The sequence below is a fragment of the Monodon monoceros genome, unplaced genomic scaffold (genome assembly GCF_005190385.1).
Source record: "Monodon monoceros isolate NGI ecotype Baffin Bay Population unplaced genomic scaffold, NGI_Narwhal_1 Super_Scaffold_3, whole genome shotgun sequence".
Classification (NCBI taxonomy): domain Eukaryota; kingdom Metazoa; phylum Chordata; class Mammalia; order Artiodactyla; family Monodontidae; genus Monodon; species Monodon monoceros.
In genome coordinates, this window is record NW_021703780.1 from 77,883,227 (window position 1) to 77,893,928 (window position 10,702).

Below are 10,702 nucleotides of genomic sequence, written 5' to 3' on the forward strand. Positions count from 1 at the left end.
ACTTAAGTTGCAGTCAGCCAGACTGGAGACACACCACTGAATCCATTCAGAATTCAGTAGAGATCCTAGAATGTCCACGCCTCAGTTGGTGAACATTACCTCTAGAATAACGACTAATTTACACCTTCTTTAACAAATCTTAAAAAGGTTAAACTAATTCACACAAAATTTAAATGCCTGCCACATAAAAGAGCAACACTCTTTAAAGGAACATAATAAAATACAGACATTCAACAATGAAACATCAACAGTGCCCAGCATCCAACCAAAAATTACTTGACATGCAAATGACTAGGAAAAATTCTTTTCTCCATACCAGAAGAAAAATTAGTCAACTGAAATAGACCTAGAAGTGACACTGATGATGGAATTAGCAGACAAAAACTTTAAAGTAGCTATTATAAATAGCTTTAGAATTTATTTTAAAAAACATGAATGCAATAAGAGAAAACTGTTTTTAAAAAAAGAACAAATGAAACTCCTAAAACAGGAAAACATAGTATCTGAAGTAAAAAAAAAAATCACTAAATGGTTATAATAGTAGTTTTATGCTGTAGAAGACAAGGTCAGTGAACTTGAACAGAACAGAGCAGGGATAGGATAGCATTTTCAAAAGCTGCAAGCTGGTGCTGTAACAATCAGATGTCTGTATTGAAAAATATCAGTATTGAACCCTACTTCTTCCTACACACAAAGGTAAACTAGAAACATCACAGAACTAAATGTAAAATCTAAAACTATAAAACTTTATGACTTTGTGCAGGCAAAGAGTTCTTAAGACACAAAAAATGCTAACCATTAAAGAAGCAAATTGATAAACTGGACTTTATCAAAAGTAAAACCTTTTGCTACTGACAAGACACCATAAAAAATAAAAAAGATGACAAGTAAAAGATTGAAAGAAAATACTCACAGTACACATCTTTAACATAAAATGCTACTCAGAATATTAAAAGAACTCTTAAAACTCAATGATAAAAACACAACCCAATTTTTAAAATGAGCAAAATATCTGAACATATATTTCACAAAAGTGAAAAATATGAGTGGTTAATAAACACTAAAAAATTTTTCATGTCAGGGTCACCATAGAAATGCAATTTTAAACCACAATAAGATACCACTCTATACCCACTAAAATGATTAAAATGAAAAAGACTGATATTACCAAGTTTGGCAAGGATGTAGATCTGACAACAAAATATGATGAAGAAATGAAACAAAGAAACATAAACTGGGATGGGAACCTGGTGTCAACAGCTAATTTGTATTCTTGGTATTGCAATCCATATTTTCCACCGTTTTAAATAAATAATTCAACTTCCACATGGAAAAACGAAAATAAAAACAAATCAGAACAAAAGGGATATAGACCTTGAAATGGCATTGGCATTGGCAGTGGGCGTGAAAAATGATATAAATATCTCAGAACACAGTTTGGTAAGTTTCTTATAAAGTTGAAAACAAACTTATCAGATAACCCATCAATTCATCTCCTAGGTAAGAACCTAAGAAAAATAAAAACCTATGTCTACACAGACTGTATATTTGTATATGAATGCCTGTTGATACATAAAATGTGAATGATTCTCAAAAACTTGAAAGCAGCCAAACACAATAGAGTACATATCACATTACTCCATTTATATGAAGATCTAAAACAGGTATATTTAGTCTATATTGATAAACATGTAATGGCACCTGGGAGTGGATTGGGAGGTGGTCTGGGCTGTGGCTGAAGAGACTGTTTTAGGATGTTGGAAATTTTCTGTTTCTTGGATGATGGTTGCATGTGTTTATGCATACATCAAAATTCATTGAACTGTACATTTTAAATGAGCACATTCAGTTTGTTGTATGTAAATTATACTTCAATAAATTTGTTAATATACCTGTATGTATACACATACACGTCAAAGTTATTGCAGGTTTCTGCCTATACATCTTTTGTACCATGTATCTTCTGGATACTTTTTTCTGTCAGATTTATGCTAGTCTATGTCTCTCCTTTCCTACTCTTGGTAGGTTTTAGCCCTTCCCCCAATACGTTGCATGACCAACATAATAAGTGACAGCTGTTGTCATATCTACAAATACTTTCAGTTGTACAAAAAGAAAACCTCACAGGCGGTCCCCAGTTAGGTGGCATACCCATGAAAGGTTTGCAGTATACCAATTGAGACCCCCAAACCTACAATCTTCTGGCTCATATTAAAGCCATAATGCTTGAGCTAATTGTTCCTTATGCAGATCCTAAACAACTCTGCTTTGTTTCCCTTCTTCTAAACACAAACTAAGGATGTTATCCCAAGTCTATGCTCCTGAACACCATGCGCTGGTGAAGGAAGGCAGAAAGAAGCTTGGAGTAAGACTCAACATGCCTTTTCATGATCTGAAAGCCTGTCTGGACCAAAGTTAATACAGACTGTGGGTCTGGCTGCCAAAAACATCAGATTTTTGGTTTCAGCCCATGATTCAAAGGCTGAAAGTATGTCGACTGGGTAATGGTATCTAGGAATAATTCAGTCCAATTGTCTTTGTAGAATGAGGAACAAAATGAATGTCAACAACATTAAATAGCCAGAAAACGAAAGTACAGTCTCAGCTAGCAACAATAAGAGAACCTTAAGACATGTAACTTACAGCATTACTGTTGATGAAGTTAGTAACCTTTAACAAGGAGAATTAGAATCAACAGCTGCCTGAGAGTTTGCAGCTGTAAATGGAAATTGACCAGGAATTCAGTTGTAAGAGGTACTACCAGAATATTTAAACCAGATTTTTAAAAGTTAGGTTAATTATAAACAAGTGACCCAAAATGTGGCATTAGAATGAAAATTACTTCCATTTCCTAGGAAAACTGGACCAATCTGTATTCAAAATATAGCAGAGTTAGAGAACTGTGCATTGATGGATGCATGGAAAGGACTTTTGGGTATTTAAACTGTGGCTTTGAAAGTGCAGAATAGGTAAATATATTTTTAAAATTCAATGCATGCGCTTTTATCAGTGTACCATGTATTTCTCTGCTTAGATTTTATGGTGTTATTGGTGAGATGCTTATCATACAGCCTACTCAACTGGACCATGCTATGTCGATGTACAGAGTTAATCAACAGACTAGGTAAGTGATGAGGCCTCAGGGAAGAAGCACATTAAAGCTCAGCTCCAACACAATGAGTCATCAACCCCTTTGGGAAAGCAGAGCTGTCAAACGGAACCAGGAGGCCATATTGCTCAGTGAATTCAGTGGGATCGAGTGGGAAGTTCAGAGTAAATTTATTTTTAAGATGTGTAGAAAGCTTAATAATTCAAAGTACTTTTCTATTCCAAAGCAAGTCACCCAATGAATCTTTCCATTTGACACTAATCAGTCTGCTTAATGGATTAGGAAGGGAAAAGATGCACTCCGAGTGATCCTTCTTTAAGTCTTGCATTAAAAACTCCGTTCACAGCCTCCGACAAATCTCTATTATCGCTGCAGTCACAACTTAAGTATATCTTTTGGTTTCAGGAAATTTGGGGGCGTTTAGGATGCTTGTCTTGTTCGGTGGTAAAATACCTCTTCAAACAAGCCAAGGGCTCACCAAAAATAGAAGATGCCATCCAACTAACAAAATGATCAGGTAATTTGGGGTAACTTCGATGCTTAGTGCAGCAGAATGAGACATGTTTATATCCTCCAACATTCCATAATCCTGTTTTAAAATACTTCAAAAGGAATAGTAAATAAACCTTAACTTTTGACAACTCTTTGCTGTTTATTCCCTTACTTACCCTTACAAGTATATCAGCTTGATGTCATAGAGTAAATAGTATCCTGGGGATTTTAAAAACTAGTGATTATTTCATATTAGACTCAAGGACCAAAGACAGTTGGACCTGCCTCTATGAATAACTGAGTAACATTCCACTGAAGGGTTTCTTACTTTTCACTGTCTTATTCAGAAACTACCAATAAAACATTACATTCAAAATAATACAATTAAAAATGACTTTTATGGGCTTCCCTGGTGGTGCAGTGGTTGAGAGTCCGCCTGCCGATGCAGGGGACGCGGGTTTGTGCCCCGGTCTGGGAAGATCCCACATGCCACGGAGCGGCTGGGCCCATGAGCCATGGCCGCTGAGCCTGCGCGTCCGGAGCCTGTGCTCCACGACGGGAGAGGCCACAACAGTGAGAGGCCCGCGTACCGCGCAAAAAAAAAAAGACTTTTATGAAAGAAGAAAAAAATTAACACTGAACATTTTGACTTGGGAAAATTTGATTGATGTGTTATGTACACTAGCTCCTTCTATAAGACCAACTCTATTGCTGGATGCCTACTTTTATCCCAGTAATAATATCAATCACAACTACAACTTTTCTCTCTGTTCGAGTCACTGTTCTAAGTCCTTTACATGTAACTCACTGAATTCTCTGAATAATGTGAAGCATTAGTTATCATGATCTCCATTTTGCAATTGAAAAAACACAACGAATAATTAACTTGCTCAGCATGACAGAGCTTAGGAAGAGATGAAACAGGGGCTTGAGCTCTGCACAAAATGACATCCTTAAATACACAAGGAACACAACAGGAGTGGGTCCATGAAGCTCCACCTATGGATGTCCTTCAACTAAAAACACCAGGCCTACATATCTGGAGAAAACTGTAATTCAAAAAGATACATGGAAGATACGTGGCAGAGGACTAAGACATGGAGATCACCTTCCTCCCCACAAATACATCAAAAATACAACTACATGTGGAACAACTCCTACCGAACACCTACTGAACGCTAACAGAAAACCTCAGACCCCCAAAGGGCAAGAAACTCCCCACGTACCTGAGTAGGGCAAAAGAAAAAAGAAAAAACAGAGACGAAAGAATAGGGATCGGACCTGCACCAGTGGGAGGGAGCTGTGAAGGAGGAAAGGTTTCCACACACTAGAAGCCCCTTTGCAGGCAGATACGGGGGTGGCAGAGGGGGAAGCTTCGGAGCCACGGAGGAGAGCACAGCAACAGGGGTACGGAGGGCAAAGAGGACAGATTCCCGCACAGAGGACTGGTGCCACCTAGCACTCACCAGCCCGAGAGGCTTGTCTGCTCACCAGCCGGGGCGGGCGGGGCTGAGAGTTGAGGCTCAGGTTTAGGTCGGAGCGCCAGGAGAGGACTAGGGTTGGTGGTGTGCACACAGCCTGAAGGGGTTAGTGTGCCACAGCTAGCCGGGAGGGAGTCCGGGAAAAAGTCTGGACCTGCCCAAGAGGCAAGAGACCACTGTTTCGGAGTGCATGAGGAGAGACTGAGAGCACTGCCTAAACGAGCTCCAGAGACGGGCGCGAGCCACAGCTATCAGCACGGACCCCAGAGACGGGCATGAGACGCTAAAGCTGCTGCTGCCGCCACCAAGAAGCCTGTGTGCGAGGAGCACAGGTCACTATCCACACCCCACCCCCTCCCGGGAGCCTGTGCAGCCCACCACTGCCAGGGTCCCGTGACCCAGGGACAACTTACCCAGGAGAACGCACGGCGCGCCTCAGGCTGGTGCAACGTCATGCTGGCCTCTGCCGCCGCAGGCCCGCCCCGCACTCCGTGCCCCTCCCTCCCCCCGGCCTGAGTGAGCCAGAGTCCCCGAATCAGTGGCTCCTTTAACCCTGTCCTGTCTGAGCGAAGAACAGACGCCGTCCTGCGACCTACACGCAGAGGCGGGGCCAAATCCAAAGCTAACCCCCAGAAGCTGTGCGAACAAAGAAGAAAAAGGAAAATCTCTCCCAGCAGCCTCAGAAGCAGCGGATTAAAGCTCCACAATCAACTTGCTGTACCCTGCGTCTGTGAAATACATGAAGAGACAACGAATCATCCCAAAATTGAGGCAGTGGACTTTGCGAGCAACTGCAGGCTTAGGGTTTCCTTTCTGCATCTAATCTGGTAGTGGCCTTATGTTTATCTTAGCTTAGTATTTAGAGTTTAGCATCACTGGTAGATTTGTTTATTGATTTGGTTGCTCTATTCCTTTATATATATATATTTTTTTTTCCTTTTTCTCTTTTTGTGAGTGTGTATGTGTATGCTTCTTTATGTTATTTTGTCTGTATACCATTGCTTTTACCATTTGTCCAAGGGTTCTGTTGGTCTGCTTCTTTTTTTTTTAGTATAGTTTTTAGCACCTGTTATCACTGGTGGATTTCTTTTTTGGTTTGGTTACTCTCTTCTTTCTTTCTTTTTTTATTACTTTTTAATTTTTTTATTTAAAATTTTCTTTTCATTTTTTATTTTAGTAGCTTTATTTTCCTTCGTTCCTACCTTCCTCCCTCCCTCTCTCCCTTCCTTCCTTTCTACTTTTCTTCAGAGCCATGTGGCTAACAAGGTCTTCATGCTCCAGCAAGGTGTCAGGCCTGTGCCTCTGAGGTGGGAGAGCCAAGTTCAGGACATAGGTCCTCCAGAGACCTCACGACTCCACATAATATCAGACAGCAAAAGCTCTCCCAGAGATCTCCATCTCAACACTAAAACCCAGGTCCACTCAACAACCAGGAAGCTACAGTGCTGGACACCCTATGCCAAACAACTAGCAAGACAGGAACACAACCCCACCCATTAGAAGAGAGGCTGCCTAAAATCATAATAAGCTCACAGACACCCCACAACACACCACTGGACGTGGTCCTGCCCACTAGAAAGACACGACCCAGCCTCATCCTCCAGAACACAAGCACTGGTCCCCTCCCCCAGGAAGCCTACACAACCCACTGAACCAACTTTAGCCACTGGCGGCAGACACCAAAAACAACGGGAACTACGAACCTGCAGCCTGCAAAAAGGAGAACCCAAACACAGTAAGTTAAGCAAAATGAGAAGACAGAGAAACAGACAGCAGATGAAGGAGCAAGATAAAAACCCACCAGACCAAACAAATGAAGAGGACATAGGCAGTCTACCTGAAAAAGAATTCAGAGTAATAAAAGTAAAGATGATCCAAGATCTTGGAAATAGAATGGAGAAAATACAAGAAACGTTTAACATGGACCTAGAAGAACTAAAGAGCAAACAAACAATGATGAACGACACAATAAATGAAATTAAAAATTCTCTAGAAGGAATCAATAGCAAAATAACTGAGGTAGAAGAAGGGATAAGTGACCTGGAAGATAAAATAGTGGAAATAACTACCGCAGAGAGGAATAAAGAAAAAAGAATGAAAAGAATTGAGGACAGTCTCAGAGACCTCTGGGACAACATTAAATGCACCAACATTTGAATTATAGGGGTCCCAGAAGAAGAAGAGAAAAAGAAAGGGACTGAGAAAATATTTGAAGAGATTATAGTTGAAAACTTGCCTAATATGGGAAAGGAAATAGTCAGTCAGGTCCAGGAAGCACAGAGAGTCCCATACAGGATAAATCCAAGGAGAAACACACCAAGACACATATTAATCAAACTATCAAAAATTAAATACAAAGAAAAAATATTAAAGTCAGCAAGGGAAAAACAACAAATAACATACAAGGGAATCCCCATAAGGTTAACAGCTGATCTTTCAGCAGAAACTCTGCAAGCCAGAAGGGAGTGGCAGGCCATATTTAAAGTGATGAAGGAGAAAAACCTACAAACAAGAATACTCTACCCAGCAAGGATCTCATTCAGATTAGAAGGAGAAATTAATACCTTTACAGACAAGCAAAACCTGAGAGAATTCAGCACCACCAAACCAGCTTTACAAGAAATGCTAAAGGAACTTCTCTAGGCAGGAAACACAAGAGAAGAAAAAGACCTACAATAACAAACCCAAAACAATTAAGAAAATGGTAATAGGAACATAAAAATCGATAACTACCTTAAATGTAAGGGCATTAAATGCTCCAACCAAAAGACATAGACTGGCTGAATGGATACAAAATGAGACCCATATATATGCTGCCTACAAGAGACCCACTTCAGACCTAGGGACACATACAGACAAAGTGAGGGGATGGAAAAAGATATTCCACGCAAATGGAAACCAAAAGAAAGCTGGAGTAGCAATCCTCATATCAGACAAAATAGACTTTAAAATAAAGGCTATTATAAGAGACAAAGAAGGACACTACATAATGATCAAGGGATCAATCCAAGAAGAAGATATAACAATTGTAAATATTTATGCCCCCAACATAGGAGCACCTCAATATATAAGGCAAATGCTAACAGCCATAAAAGGGGAAACCAACAATAACACAATAATAGTAGGGGAGTTTAACACCCCACTTTCACCAATGGACAGATCATACAAAATGAAAATAAATAAGGAAACAGAAGCTTTAAATGATACATTAAACAAGATGGACTTAATTGATATTTATAGGACATTCCATCCCAAAACAACAGAATACACTTTCTTCTCAAGAGCTCATGGAACATACTCTGGGACAGATCATATATCTTGGGTCACAAATCAAGCCTTGGTATATTTAAGAAAACTGAAATCGTATCAAGCATCTTTTCTGACCACAATGCCATGAGACTAGATATCAATTACAAGAAAAAACCTGTAAAAAATACAAATAATTGGAGGATAAACAATACACTACTAAATAACCAAGAGATCACTGAGAAATTCAAAAAACGCCCAGAATCAAATGACAATGAAAACACGATGACCCAAAACCAATGGGATGCAGCAAAAGCAGTTCTAAGAGGGAAGTTTATAGCAATATAATCCTACCTTAAGAAACAAGAAACACCTCAAATAAACAACCTAAACTTACACCTAAAGCCATGAGAGAAAGAAGAACAAAAAAACTCCAAAGTTAGCAGAAGGAAAAAAATCATGAAGAGCAGATCAGAAATAAATGAAGGAAACAATAGCAACGATCAATAAAACTAAAAGCTGGTTCTTTGTGAAGATAAACAAAAATCGATAAATCATTAGCCAGACTCATTAAGAAAAAAAGGGAGAAGACGCAAATCAATAGAATTAGAAATGAAAAAGGCAAAGTAACAGCTGACACTGCAGAAGTACAAAGGATCATGAGAGATTACTATAAGCAACTATACGCAATAAAATGGACAACCTGGAAGAAATGGACAAATTCTTAGAAAAGCACAACCTTCTGAGACTGAACCAGGAAGAAACAGAAAATAGAAACAGACCAATCACAAGCATTGAAATTGAGACTGTGATTAACAATCTTCCAACAAACAAAAGCCCAGGACCAGATGGCTTCACAGGCGAATTCTATCAAACGTTTAGAGAAGAGCTAACACCTATCCTTCTTAAACTCTTCCAAAATATAGCAGAGGGAGGAAAACTCCCAAACTCATTCTATGAAGCCACCATCACCCTGATACCAAAATCAGACAAAGATGTCACAAAGAAAGAAAACTACAGGCCAATGTCACTGATGAACATAGATCCAAAAATCCTCAAAAAAAAAAAAAAATACTAGCTAACAGAATCCAACAGCACATTAAAAGGATCATACACCATGATCAAGTGGGGTTTGTCACAGGAATGCAAGGATTCTTCAATATACGCAAATCAATCAATGTGATACACCGTATTAACAAACTGAAGGATAAAAACTACATGATCATCTCAATAGATGCAGAAAAAGCGTTCAATAAAATTCTACACCCATTTATGGTAAAAACCCTCCTGAAATTAGGCATAGAGGGAACTTACCTCAACATAATAAAGGCCATATATGACAAACCCACAGCCAACATCGTTCTCAATGATGAAAAACTGGAACCATTTCCTCTACAATCAGGAACAAGACAAGATTGTCCACTCTCACCACTATTATTCAACATAGTTTTGGAATTTTTAGCCACAGCAATCAGAGAAGAAAAAGAAATAAAAGGAATCAAAATTGGAAAAGAAGAAGTAGAGCTGTCACTGTATGCAGATGACATGATACTATACACAGAGAATCCTAAAGATACTACCAGAAAATTACTAGAGTTAATCAATGAATCTGGTAAAGTAGCAGGATACATAATTAATGCACAGAAATCTCTTGCATTCATATAAACTAATGATGAAAAATCTGAAAGAGAAATTAAGGAAACACTCCCATTTACCATTGCAACAAAAAGAAAAAAATACCTAGGAATAAACCTACCTAAGGAGACAAAAAGACCCTGTATGCAGAAAACTATAAGACACTGATGAAAGAAATTAAAGATGATACAAACACATGGAGAGATATACCATGTTCTTGGATTGGAAGAATCAACATTGCGAAAATGACTATACTACCCAAAGCAATCTACAGATGCAATGCAATCCCTATCAAACTACCAACGGCACTTTTCACAGAACCAGAACAAAAAATTTCACAATTTGTATGAAAACCGAAAAGACCCCGAATAGCCAAAGCAATCTTGAGAAAGAAAAACAGAGCTGGAGGAATCAGACTCCTGGACTTCAGACAATACTACAAAGCTACAGTAATCAAGACAGTATGGTACTGGCACAAAAACAGAAATACAGATCAATGGAACAAGATAGAAAGCCCAGAGAAAAACCAACGCACCTATGGTCACCTTATTTTTGATAAAGGAGGCAAGAATATACAATGGAGAAAAGACAGCCTCTTCAATAAATGGTGCTAGAAAATGTGGACAGCTACTTGTAAAAGAATGAAATTAGAACACTCCCTAACACCATACACAAAAGTAAACTCAAAATGGATTAAAGACCTAAATGTAAGGCCAGACACTATCAAAGTCTTAGAGGA